This window comes from Pogona vitticeps, chromosome 3 (genome assembly GCF_051106095.1).
Source record: "Pogona vitticeps strain Pit_001003342236 chromosome 3, PviZW2.1, whole genome shotgun sequence".
In the NCBI taxonomy this organism is placed as follows: domain Eukaryota; kingdom Metazoa; phylum Chordata; class Lepidosauria; order Squamata; family Agamidae; genus Pogona; species Pogona vitticeps.
In genome coordinates this window covers 134,217,884-134,231,372 of record NC_135785.1, presented here as the reverse complement: position 1 = coordinate 134,231,372, position 13,489 = coordinate 134,217,884, and the positions used below count along the sequence as shown (strand labels likewise).

Genomic DNA, 13,489 nt, shown 5'->3' with positions numbered 1-13,489 from the left:
TTCTAGTCCTTGGTCCTCTCCGATAGTCCTTGTGGACAAGCCTGATGGGAGCATTAGGTTTTGTGTCGATTACAGGAAATTAAACCGTGTAACCACTCCTGATGCCTACCCAATGCCCAGGCTAGACAACCTGATTGAAACCATAGGGGGTTGTCGGTTCATCTCATCATTGGACCTGGTAAAGGGATATTGGCAATTAAGAATTGATCCCAGGGATCAAGAAAAGACCGCCTTTTGCAGCCCTTTTGGTCTCTATGAGTTTCGAGTCCTGAGCTTTGGTCTCAGAAATGCACCAGCCACATTCCAAAGGCTGATGGACCAGACCTTGGCAGGGCTCAGTGACTTTACAGTGGCCTACATTGACGACATAGGGATCTTCAGTAATACCTGGGAAGATCACCTGATACACCTGGAATTAGTGCTGCAGAGGTTAAGTGCAGCAGGGCTAACAGTAAAGGCCAGCAAGTGTCAGCTGGGTAGCCCAGAAATAAAATACTTGGGTCACATGGTAGGGGGAGGAGTGATAAAACCCCTGGAGGCCAAAATAGAAGCTGTTCGTGATTGGCCCAGACCCAACACCAAGAAAAAAGTCAAATCATTTCTTGGGTTGGTGGGCTACTACAGAAAGTTCATCCCGAGGTTTAGCGAGATTGCGGCTCCGCTGACCGATCTGACGAGGAAGAAGGCTGATGACCGCATCCCGTGGACCAGCAACTGTGAGGAGGCGTTCCAGAGGTTGAAGCAGGCGCTAATCAACTATCCAGTGCTGCGTGCTCCAGACTTCGACCGGGAGTTCATCATCTACACCGATGCGTCTAACAGCGGGGTAGGAGCAGTTCTTTGCCAGGAGGATGAGAATGGTGACCAGCATCCAGTGTCCTACCTGAGTAGGAAACTCCAGAAAGGTGAGAGACATTTGGCAACCGTGGAGAAGGAGTGTTTGGCCATAGTCTACGCGATCCAGAAGGCCAAGCCTTACATCTGGGGAAGACATTTTGTTCTGTGCACTGACCATTCACCACTGCAATGGTTAAAGACAATGAAAACCCACAATAGCAAACTTATGAGGTGGGCTTTAAACCTACAGGACTATGACTTTGAAGTGAAGGTGGTCAGAGGGTCAGTGAACTGTGTTGCTGACGCCTTGTCAAGAAGACCTGAAGAATGAAGACGGCGAAAGAACATGGACTATGTATATATTTTGGTGAACAAAAAGTTAAATGTACCTGTTTTTTTGAATTTGGTTTGTATGAATAAAGGTAAATTGATGTAATGTATATGGTAAATGTTCAAATGCCTAATTGATATGGTTAACTTAGAATGTAAGTATAAGTAAGTATGATATTGTATGTATAACTGTTTTGTGTGTTTTATTCAGGTTGTTTTTTGGAGAAAAGCACCTTAGCTTTCCCCCTACAAAACAACTTATAAAGAGGGGAGGTGTTACATACAGCACTGATGTTACCTGTCTGTCATGGGTTTGGAGGGAAAGTTCCATCCTATGGGGAGTGGAAGGCGGGACATCAGGAGGAGGGGCTGTACTGTATATATATGTGAAGCCTGTGTGGTGAAGTTCAGACGCTGGGATGTGACGAAGCAGCAGCTGGGAAGAAGAAGCTGGTGTGGGAGTCTGTGTGTCAGACAGGGTACTACTGTGTGTCAGAGTACCAACCTGATAGGTTCAGGTGTCTGAATGGTTAGCCAGAACTGATAGGTTCAGGGTCTGTGCTTCAAGTTAAGGGTTCTGTGTGAACCAAACTGTGTGTATGTATGAGTGAAACTAAGCCACGTTACTATATCTTATTCACCTAATCATTTTATTTTCCCTGTGTGTTGTTTTAAATAAACCTTATCCTTTTATTGGTTAAAAATCCATCCCTGGTCTGTGTGACTTCTTACAGGGAATGGTTGGTGGCAGCTTAGTTAACGTGTGGCAGGTCCCAGTAGGTCTGGGTTTGTCACACTTGGTTGGAAATGTTACTAAGTGCTTTCCTTTGCAATAAACTGAATTCTATTTAGAGCTATATTTCTTAATAAAAGCAGTAATGTTTAAGATCTTATGTTTTGGTCTCTTGAACAGAATGGCCAGATTAATTGGCCAAGTATTTTGCTACCATCGAGCCCATATTTCACCTGAGTACTAACTCATGGTTTGGTTGTGGTTCTGACTTAACAAAGGAAGGAAAAGGAAAGAGGTTTAGTGCAGTGGCCTGGGTGAGTTTTGGGCTCATCTTAGCCACATAGGGACTGACTAAACTCTGGAATCTCTCTATTCCCGGCTCATCTGATCTCCCTGGAGATGGGTGTAGCTTACATGGTGTCAGCTTGGGATCTTAATCACGCACCGTGTCTACATGGTGGCGCGGCGCGATGATTCCACGTGCTGTGTGGTTGTAATTTATATTGTTGGCAGTGTGTCACAATACACTTGCTAACTTTAGTTTTGCTTAAGTGGAAAGCAGCAGTGTGTTACGATGCACGTGCTGTCTTGCTTTAATTCACAGCTGGAAGATTTCAAGCTTCGGCTACAGGAAAATCCCCATGCTGGGTTTTACTTTGATGTTACCATAAGTCATAGCTAAATTGCATTTTTCTTTTCAGCTAATGGGTCTCATAGATAAGACAGTAGCTCAAGGGCGAAGTCTGTTAAGGGACCAATCCCATATATTTTTATTTATACATATGGGAATTCAGATGCATTTCCAAGCACTGCAAAAGATACTTTGCAGAACTCCAGAGTAGGTCTGTTTTTCATCAGGACAGTTTTATGGTTTTATGGCTATCCCTGCACTAACGCTTCGGCCACGGCAGAAGGAGAACTGAAAGTAAAGGGAGAGAAAGGATTTTTGGTAACCAGCTGCTGAGCTGAATGCAGCCAGTATGAATAATCAGTCTGGGGGCCTGAGTTCCTTGGAACTACCTGAAGGACAGTTTGTGACCCAGAGGACAGTAAAACCTAGTTTTACAGGCAAAATATCGACTCTTCTCACAGAAGATGACATCCAGGATCTACTTGCATCGGATCCAGATCCAACATGGTCTAAATTGAGGCAAATGGATCAGTCGCTGGACTTGGAGGGCACCAGCATTCCAGTCCAAAAGTGTCTGCCAGCTAGAGAATTTCCTGATGCGACAGTGGGAGCAGCTGTGGGTGAGAACTCAGCAGGTGCTGTTGGGACAGATGCTGATCAGAGGAGACAGAGTTTACCACCAGTGGATAAGTTAACCCTGATGTTTGCTGATTTTATGGCTTGTCATGCTCAGGCGATGAACTCTCAGAACGTTAATGAGAAGTTGTTGAGGAAGTACCGAGAGCAGAAAGTGGAACTCTTGCTTAGAGATTTGAAGGAAAAAGAGAAAGCCAAAAACTCATTAGCCAGTGTTGATAGAAGTAACTTGCCTTACTACCATGAAGGCGATGACATTTTAAGCTTTTTAACCCTTTTTGAAGAGGCTTGTAGAGATCTCAAGATACCCGAGGACTGGTACGTTAAATTATTGCGTACACAGTGTGGCGGGCAGCTTGCAACTATTCTAGCCAGATTGTCTGATGAGGATGTGGACTGGTCTGTTTTTAAAGTTTTGGTACTGAAAAAATTTGGTTTTACTTCCGAAATACACAGGCAGAACTTTAGAAAACTGAAAAAACTGCCTAATGAGTGTTATTCTGTGTTAGCAGACAAGATAGAGCATCTAGGTGACCAGTGGTTGGACTCTTTGGGTGTTAGCACCTATGATGACTTAAAAATGGTGTTGTATATGGAGCATTTCATGAACATGGTGCCTTCAGAAATAAGGAGTACTTTGTTGGAGAGAGATTACAAAGACTTACAGACTTTGGCGTTAAAAACAGATGAGATTTTGTCCTTTAAGAAGCCTGAACCAGTTGTTAGGGCAAAGACTGTGCCAGAAGTGCCTAAGAGACAGAACCAGTATGATTTTAGAAAACCTTTTTCTCAAGAGCCCAGACAAACCTCATTTGAGCAACGCAGGAGCCTAGCTCCTAGCCAAAGTAAAACGCCTTTTAATTGTTTGAATGTGGTGGCTCTCATCTTAGAAGGGATTGCCCAAGGTTAAAGGTGCCAGCCAGCCAAGTTAAGGCACCAGCTAGAAAAACCCCTATTCCAGCCCCACGTTAATCTAAACCAGGCACTCCCAAGATGGCGTACTTAAGTTCTGTGCCAGCGGGAACTCAGGAAGTGCCAGCCAAAAGCAATGCAGTTCCTGTGCCTAACCAGTCAAGCATTGTGCCTACACAGAGACAGGAAGGAGTTAACTTAACTGTAACCTCTTCACAAGCCAGCGGAATGCAGGCAGCAGTAAACCAATATGTGCCTAGGATTTTGGACTTACAAATTGCTGAAATTTCATCAGAATATGTAAAACAGACAGAATCAGGAGAGAGATTTTCAGTTATGGACCCTGGTTGCATAGTTCCAGAAGCACAAAGAGATTGGGCAACAATCTGAGGTTGTTTTTCTTCACACACCTGGAGGTGATATTGCTTTAAGTGCTTTTTGGGATTCGGGAGCTGATATTTCGTCGATAAGTAAACAATTTCTAGACCCCACCTTGATTTTGAACAATCTGAGGTGTCCTGTGAAAACCTATGGGTCTAAGAAAACTGAGAAGTATGTTCCTTTGGCTTATGTCCACCTAACTCACAAAAGTTGGTCCAGTTTCCAGCATATTCTAACTCATGAGGGAAAACCTGATTTTCTACTGGGAAATGATCTTGCCTATTTGGATCACATGCAAAGTCAGAATTCAGCTTCAATGCAGGTGGTCACCCATTCTCAAAGCCGGGAGATGCAGGATCCAGAACTGGAGCAGGAATCCACTGAGGATAGCTTAGATGGAAACCTGATGCAACAGCAGCCTCTTGTGACCAAACCTGATAATGCAGCAACTACAGAGACTAAAATGGAGGATGTGACCCCAATGGGATCAGCTGATTTTAGATTGAAGCAACTTAATGATCCTACTTTAGCTTCTTTAAGGTCACAAGCAGACAGCTATGCTGAGCAACCTGTGCAACAACAAGTTAGTTTTCTGTGGGGTGAAAATGGACTTTTGTACAGAGAATATTTTCCCAAATCCAAAGTGGATGCACAACCTGTGCAGCAGTTAGTTGTGCCTTCTGAATATAGACTGAGAATACTAGAATTGGCTCATGACCATCCTAGTAGTGGCCACCAAGGAATACAAAAAACTTTAAAGAGAATTTCTCAACATTTTTACTGGCCTGGCATTTCAAAAACTCTAAGGGACTGTCAGTTCTTGTGACTATTGCCAATGCACCGGGCATCAGACAGATAAGGTCAAGGCCGATATGCAGATTATGGAAATTCCTGACCAAGTGTTCCAGTGTTTGCAAATGGATGTGCTAGGACCTTTTGTTCCTACTAAATCTAAGAAGAAATACATCATTTCTTTCATCTGTTCAGCCAGTAGATGGATTGAGGCCTATGCTATTAGCAACCTTACAGCTACCACCATAGCTCGACTTATTGTGGACTTCTGCTCACGCATTGGAGTACCGTCTAAAATAATTTGAGATGAAGCTGGAGCTTTTAAAAGTGAACTTATGTGTAAGATTTGTGAGATAAGCAGAATAACCATCAGTTTCAGCACTACCCATCATCCCCAATCTCATGGAATGGTGGAGAGAGGTCAACAAACTTTGCTTAGGATGATTAAAACTTTGGTTCAAGAATATGGAAACATTTGGGATGAACTCTTGCCTTTTGCTTTGTTTGCCTACCGCAGTGCAGCCCATTCTTCACTAGGGGGCTTTTCTCCAAATGAGGTGGTATTTGGGAGAAACCTACAAGGACCTTTGGACTTCCTGAAATCTGATTGGGAAGGAGTGGTTAAAAGTAGTACTGTCCCAGTTGCTGATTTTGTCAGAAAACTTCAAGAGAGACTCTTGGCTGTCCAGGAGTTGGCCAGAGATAACTTGTTGGATGCACAAGCAAGACAGAAGTTCTTCCACGACAAGAGATGCAGACACAGGGAATTTTCTGTGGGTGATTTGGTACTTGTTCTGAACCCACTCAGACCTTCTAAGTTAGAAGTTGTCAGGGGAAATTGTTCAAAAATTGGGAAATGTCAATTACCTTGTCAAAATGTTGAATTCTGGGAAGAAACCTGTTCTTTATCATGTTAATAGTTTGAAATTGTACAAAGATAGATCTGCAATGGTTTTTCAATGTCATGCTGAATATTTTCACGCTGTAAATGAACCTATTGATATGTTAACTGAGTTACAAGAGGCAGGTACATGGTCTGATAATCTTGTTTTAACAGGTACCACTGATCAGAAAGAAATCTTGTTTCAAATTTTAGAACAATACCAAGATGTGTTTTCAGATAAACCAGGTTACACCAATTTGATCAGTCACGGGATAACTACTGAGAACAATGCCCAGCCCATACGGTCTGGCCCATATAGAGCAATTGGTAATCATGCTATCCAGATTGAACAAGAGATACAAAAGATGTTATCTTTGGGGGTGATTGAACCGTCATTCTCCCCTTGGGCTTCTCCGGTGGTATTGGTGCCAAAACGTAATGCTATGGGTGAAATTCTCGAGGAAGTAAGATTTTGTGTTGACTACAGAAAGTTAAACAGTGTTACTGTTCCAGATCCATACTCATTACCTAGAATGGATGATTTAATTGAACATCTTTCAAAGGCTAAGTTTATCAGCATTCTCGATCTAAAGAATACTTATTGGCAGCTCGATTTGGCCGAAGATTCACGAGATAAGACCGCTTTCATCACGCACGTGGGAACTTTTCATTTCCAACATTTGCCATTTGGTTTGAAGAATGCTGGTGCTTCATTTCAAAGGATGATAGACAAACTTTTACAAGGTTTACCTTTTGCAAGTGCTTATCTTGATGATGTTGCTATTTTCAGTTCTGATTTTGATTCTCGCATGTCTCACATTGAAACTGTTTTGTCTAGAATTCAGCAAGCAGGACTGACAGTCAAAGCAAGCAAATGTCAATAGATGCAAGGAGAGATTCAGACTCTGCATGCCAAAGTACAATCTATTAATGATTGGCCTATTCCAAAAACTAAGAAACAGGTACGTTCATTTTTGGGCCTAGTTGGCTACTACAGAAAATTCATCCCTGATTTCAGTCATTTGGCTTCACCTCTGGCAGAGCTAACTAAGAAGAGACAGCTTGTCAAGGTAAAATGGACACCGGAGTGTCAAGGTGCCTTTGATGCTTTAAAAGCTCAGATTATGGATGCACCTATACTGAAATCCCCTGATTTTGACAAACCATTCATTTTACAGACTGATGCCTCTGAATTAGGCCTTGGTGCCGTATTCTTACAGCAAGGAGAAGATGGGAACATTTACCCTATCTCATACTTCTCTAGAAAACTATTGGAAAGAGAAATTATGCAGTACCTGAGAAAGAGGCACTTTCTATATTTTGGTCTCTAAATTTACTTAGACCTTACTTATGGGGGTGTAAATTTACACTCCAAACAGATCACAGAGCTTTAGTTTGGTTGCAGAAGATGAAATCTCACAACCAAAAATTGTTGAGATGGAGTCTAGCATTGCATGATTTTGATTTTGAAGTTCAACACATTCCTGGAAAATTGAATGTTGTGGCAGATGGTCTTTCTAGAATGTACTGTGAAGATTCATATGAACCTGAACGTTGAAACAATGTTTCCAACAGTATGCTATGTTTCAGTATTATTATAGTTAATCTGTACTTGAATCCTGATATATAACCAGTTATTTACTTTGAATTACTTTTTAGTTACTTTTGATTGATTACTTAAAATTAGATCAGATTAACTGCTTTGAATTTTAAAGGTTATCAGGGGTGGCATGTAATGATATGTGTTTTTGAAGTTATTTGTGTGTTTATTAGAATGGTTTATGTAGTCATAAGATTGTCTTAATGGCACCCATTTTGAATTGATGTCTGTGTCTGTGACAGGAATTTCACATGCTGTTTTCAGACTGCATAGCTCTTAGCCCTTATCTGGTTGCTAGGATGGCTGGAGAGCTGGACTGCTTGTAGTCATAATAAATCTGCCACAAACATCATAACACCTGCAAATTCTCATGAGAACTTGAGGCGGGACAAGACACTAGTTGCTTGTTCCTAATTGGTCATTCTGTGGAGGAAGGAGAAGGAGAAAAGAGTGGTAAGATGGCGTTTGGCTGAGAAATAGAGAGAGATGAGCCTTTTCCCCCAAAATGGATTATAACTCCTGAACTGAAGCCTTTTTCCTAACATGGATAATAACAGACTTTTGGATTACAATTGGATTCTACCTTTCCTGATGGACTATGGACTATGGAATTCCTGGATACGTAAGAATGCCTTTTCCTTAAGAGAAGGATGGCTAAGCCTATACTTTATTCTAGCTTAGTATGCATTTCTTGTTTTATTTTTCTTAGCTGGAGTTTGTGGGGTGATCTAGATGTCTTGGTTGGAAATGTTACTAAGTGCTTTCCTTTGCAATAAACTGAATTCTATTTAGAGCTATATTTCTTAATAAAAGCAGTAATGTTTAAGATCTTATGTTTTGGTCTCTTGAACAGAATAGCCAGATTAATTGGCCAAGTATTTTGCTACCATCGAGCCCATATTTCACCTGAATACTAACTCATGGTTTGGTTGTGGTTCTGACTTATCTTAACAAAGGGGATGGACTTGAATAAAGAGGTTTAGTGCAGTGGCCTGGGTGAGTTTTGGGCTCATCTTAGCCACATAGGGACTGACTAAACTCTGGAATCTCTCTATTCCCGGCTCATCTAATCTCCCTGGAGACAGGTGTAGCTTACACAGGAAGCAACAGTTAGATCTGGATATGTAACAACTGATTGGTTCAAAATTGGGAAGGGAGTACAACAAGGTTGTATATCATCTCCCTGTTTATTTAACTTATATACAGAATACAACATGTGAAAGGCAGGACTGGATGAAACCCAAGCCAGAATGAAGACTGCCAGAAGAAATATCAAGAACCTCAGATATGCAGATGATACCACTCTGATGGTGGAAAGTGAGGAGGAATTAAAGAACTTCTTAATCAGAATGAAAGAGGAGAGTGCAAAAAATGGCCTGAAACTCAGCATCAAAAAAACTAAGATCATGGCCACTGGTCCCATCACCTCCTGGCAAATAGAAGGAGAAGATATGGAGGCAGTGACAGATTTTACTTTCTTGGCCTCCATGATCACTGAAGATGGCAACAGCAGGCATGAAATTAAAAGGCACCTACTGTACTTCTGGGGAGGAAAGCAATGCAAACCCAGCCAGCATCTTAAAAAGCAGACATCACCTTTCCAACAAAGTTCCGCTGCCTTTTTTCTAAGTATGTTAAGCTATGGTTTTTCCAGTAGCAATGTATGGAAATGAGAACTGGACCATAAATAAGGCTGCCCACCGAAGAATTGATGGTTTTGAATTGTGATGCTGGAGGAGACTCTTGAGAGTTCCCTGGACTGCAAGGAGAAGAAACATCCATTTTGAAGGAAATCAATCCTGAGTCAATTCTAAAGGAAATTAACCCTGAGTGCTCACTGGAAGGACAGATCCTGAAGCTGAGGCTCCAGTACTTTGGCCATCTCATGAGAAGAGAAGACTCCCTGGAAAAGACCCAGATGTTAGGAAAGTGTGAGGGCAAAAGGAGAAGGCGATGACAGAGATGGTTGGACATTGTCATCAAAGCTACCAACATGAATTTGACGAAACTCTGGGAGGCAGTGGAAGACAGGAGGGCCTGGCGTGCTCTGGTCCATGGGGTCAGGAAGAGTCAGACACAACTTAAAGACTAATCAAAAGACACTCAAATACTTTTGACACTCAACAGTTATAAACCAATTAACTTCATAGAGGTTTAACATGACTCTCCACTCAGAATTCTCATGAAGTCCAAGTATGTTATTTTGCTGCCAATTAAGACAGTTTGCGTGTTTAGGTTTCACTGGGACTCTTTATCCTTGCCTTATCACAGTTCTCTCTGTACTAGCGGTCAGTGAATCTGAAAAACAGTCTCACGGCCTAACACATTCCAATACCCTAAAACCATGTCACTTTGAACCAAACAGTTTCCATTTTCTCTGACTACAGATCCCACTCTCCTTCAGATCATCACATGGATGACGTTTGAGAATATAAGGCAATATTGTATTTTCAAAGACTTTCATGGCTGGGATCCAATGGTTGTTGTAGGGTTTTTTTTGGCTGTTTGCCCATGTTCTGAAGGTTTTTCTTCCAAATGTTTCACTAGTCTCTGTGGCTGGCATCTTCAGAGGACAGGAGTTAGAACTCTGTCAGAGTTCTAACGCCTGTCCTCTAACCCTTGTCTTCTGAAGATGTCATCCACAGAGACTGGTAAAACGTTAGGAAGAAAAACCTTCAGAACATGGCCAAGCAGCCCAAAAAACCTACAACAACCATAAAAAAGCTATTCATTATTGTTGGTCCAACTGTATCCAGTTTGTGATGCAGGAAATGAAATTCAGTTCATCAAAACAAAACAAAGAGCTCACTTTATGAATGTGGCATGCTGTGCTTCTATATCCACAATTCAAAGTGCTGGAAAATGGCTCAATATTGCTGAACAATATTGAGCCCGTGTTGACAGCACGAAAAACGTTGTCAAATTTTACATAACAAAGGGCAGTCCGAATATTGGCACCTATAGCAACAGTCAAGATGGTCTAGAGGATAATTTCTTCTGGTCATTACCATTCACACTTGTTGAAAAACAGTCCTAACAATTGCTTTGTGTTTGGGTGAAAAGTGGCTAATTGATGAAAAAAGATGAGCAATTCTGGGATTTTTCTTTGCTTAGTGTCAGTTTGTGAATGGTAGTGAGCACAAGAGTGAATCCTATGAAGCAGCCATTCTCGACAGGGGCCACAGGCTGAAAAATGAGAGAAATTTCTAAAAGGTATCTGTTAATGCTCAACAACATTCAGGCTACTCTTTGCTATTTTTACAAGCAGACATAGAATCCCTTTGACAGTATGAATGCCTGTTTGGGTACAAAGGAGTTAAAGCTTCTTCTCCTAAGAGTGACCTAATTGAGTTCGATCTGACAGGGTCAAAACTTGAGATTGCCTGAAACCTAGAGCTGATTACATCTTTGAAGACTGGTGCCAGGAGCTGGTCTCAGAAATCTTGAGAGAACATTTACTGAAAGCACTGAGAGCTGGGAAAAATACAATTGGTCTTTGTTTTTGTAATGCAAAAATAGTTTAAATGTGCCTTATAAAATTGTATGCTAATTCTCTGGAGATGCATTGCAAAATATTTCATTTCTTTCTTTAAAGCAAGCCTGATTTTTTTTCACTCTTTAAAGAAAACCTCTCTTTGACAAAACCCCTCTTAGCCAAAGGAGTAAATTTTGCAGTCACACTCAGTAAAATTCCAGTGGAAGACATCACTGCCAACATGGAATCAGCACTATATCATCTTCCGGAAGAAAAAGCAGATGAAATAAGAGGTGAAATGACTAGGATCCTACGGAAAGCAAAAATCCCCAAAAGCAACGTAACAAGAAAGAGGAAATGCCATCAAGTCCCTGAACTCAGACTCAGACATCATCATCCTGCCAGCAGACAAAGGCAACACCACAGTAATCATGGAAACAGAAGAATACAAAGACAAAATCAGGGGACTTCTAGACCCCACCACCTACAGAAAACTGAAACAGGACCCAACCAACAAAATCACAAAACAAACAAACATGCTGATCAGGAGTTCCTCCCTGCACCCCAACGTCCTTCAATGAATCTGCAAGACAGAAGCTCTCCCACCAAGACTATACAGACTCCCCAAAATCCACAAGGACTCAATCCCACTCAAGCCCATTGTAAGTGCCATCGGCTCCCCAACATATGAATTAGCCAAATACCTAGTGACCCTCCTACAGACCCACATTGGACAAACCTCATCCTACATCAAAGACTCAGGACTTTTCATATGCAAGATCAGCACCCTAAAACTCAAACCTGTGGACATACTGATCAGCTTTGATGTAGTATCCCTATTCACTAAGGTACCGATAAAGGACACCCTGACACTCATTCAGCAGATCTTTCCAGAAGACACCAATGCCCTTTTCCAACACTGCGTAACAACCAGCTATTTTCAGTGGAATAACAAGTTCTATGAGCAGAAGATGGAGTGACCATAGGGAGCACCCTCAGCCTGGTTATAGCAAACTTCTCCATGGAACATTTAGAAAAACAGGCCTTGGCTTTGGCACCCTTCACACCCACAGTCTGGTTCCGATACGTGGATGACACCTTTGCAATTTGGAACCATGGTGAAGGAAAACTGGAAGAATTTCTAAATCATCTCAACAGCATCCACCCAAATATACAATTCACCATGGAAAAAGAAATAGAGGGTCAACTCCCTTTCTTAGATGTCATGGTCATACACAAAACTGACCTCCTATTAGGACACAAGATATACAGAAAACCCACCCACACAGACTGGCACCTACACAAAAACTCCAACCACCACCCACAACAAAAAAAGAGGTATAATCAAGACACTGGTAGACCATGCAAATCGGAACTGTGAAGCTCAATTTCTCAGCACTGAACTCAACCATCTGAATCTGGCCCTACAGGCAAATGGCTACTCCAAAACTGAAATCACAAAAGCCATCAAACCAAGAAAACAACACCAAACTAAAGAGGAAAAACATCCACCCACAAATAAAGCATTTCTGCCATACATCAAAGGGGTCACGGGCCGCATGGGGAAACTTTTGAAAAAACACAACCTACAAATAGTATTCAAGCCCACCACAAAAATACAACAAATGTTATGATCAGCAAAGGACAGAAGGGCCCCTCTCACCATTGCAGGAGTATACCGGATACCTTGTAGTTGTGGCCAGGTATATATTGGAACCACAAAACGAAGCATCCACACCAGAATAAAAGAACATGAGAGACACTGCAGACTAAAACAACCAGAAAAATCTGCAGTAGCTGAACATGCCCTAAAACAAGCTGGACATGAAATTCTATTTCAAAATACTGAAATACTGGACAATACCAACAATCATTACATTAGACTGCACAGGGGAACCATTGAAATCCACAAGCACCAGCAGAACATCAACAAAAAAGAGGAAAGTTTGAAACTCAACAAAACCTGGCTCCCAGCTCTGAAAAATACAGTGGTGCAAAAGGTCAACAAACTCAACCCAGCCGCAAGGATCGGGGCTCACTACACACAAAAGACCAGCTAATGACACCCATCAATCACGGTGACAGATAATTTCTCCTCCTTATCACAACAATACACACACAACAAGACACACTAATCACCCATCTCTTGAAAAGGACAAAAGCTGATCTCACAGCCATAAATACTCAACTCCCAAACAAATTGCACCAGAGCACAGAGCACTGTCCTCTGAAGAGGCCAGCCACAGAGACTGGCAAAACATTAGGAAGAACCCAAAGAG

The 13,489-nt window shown here is 41.8% G+C and overlaps 1 long non-coding RNA gene across 1 annotated transcript in view; it reads left to right on the top strand.

Annotated features, from left to right (window-relative positions):
- The window catches only part of LOC144588275 (uncharacterized), an 84,530-nt gene that overhangs the window by 33,350 nt on the left and 37,691 nt on the right, over nt 1-13,489 (top strand). The gene's annotated exons all lie outside the window — the stretch shown is intronic.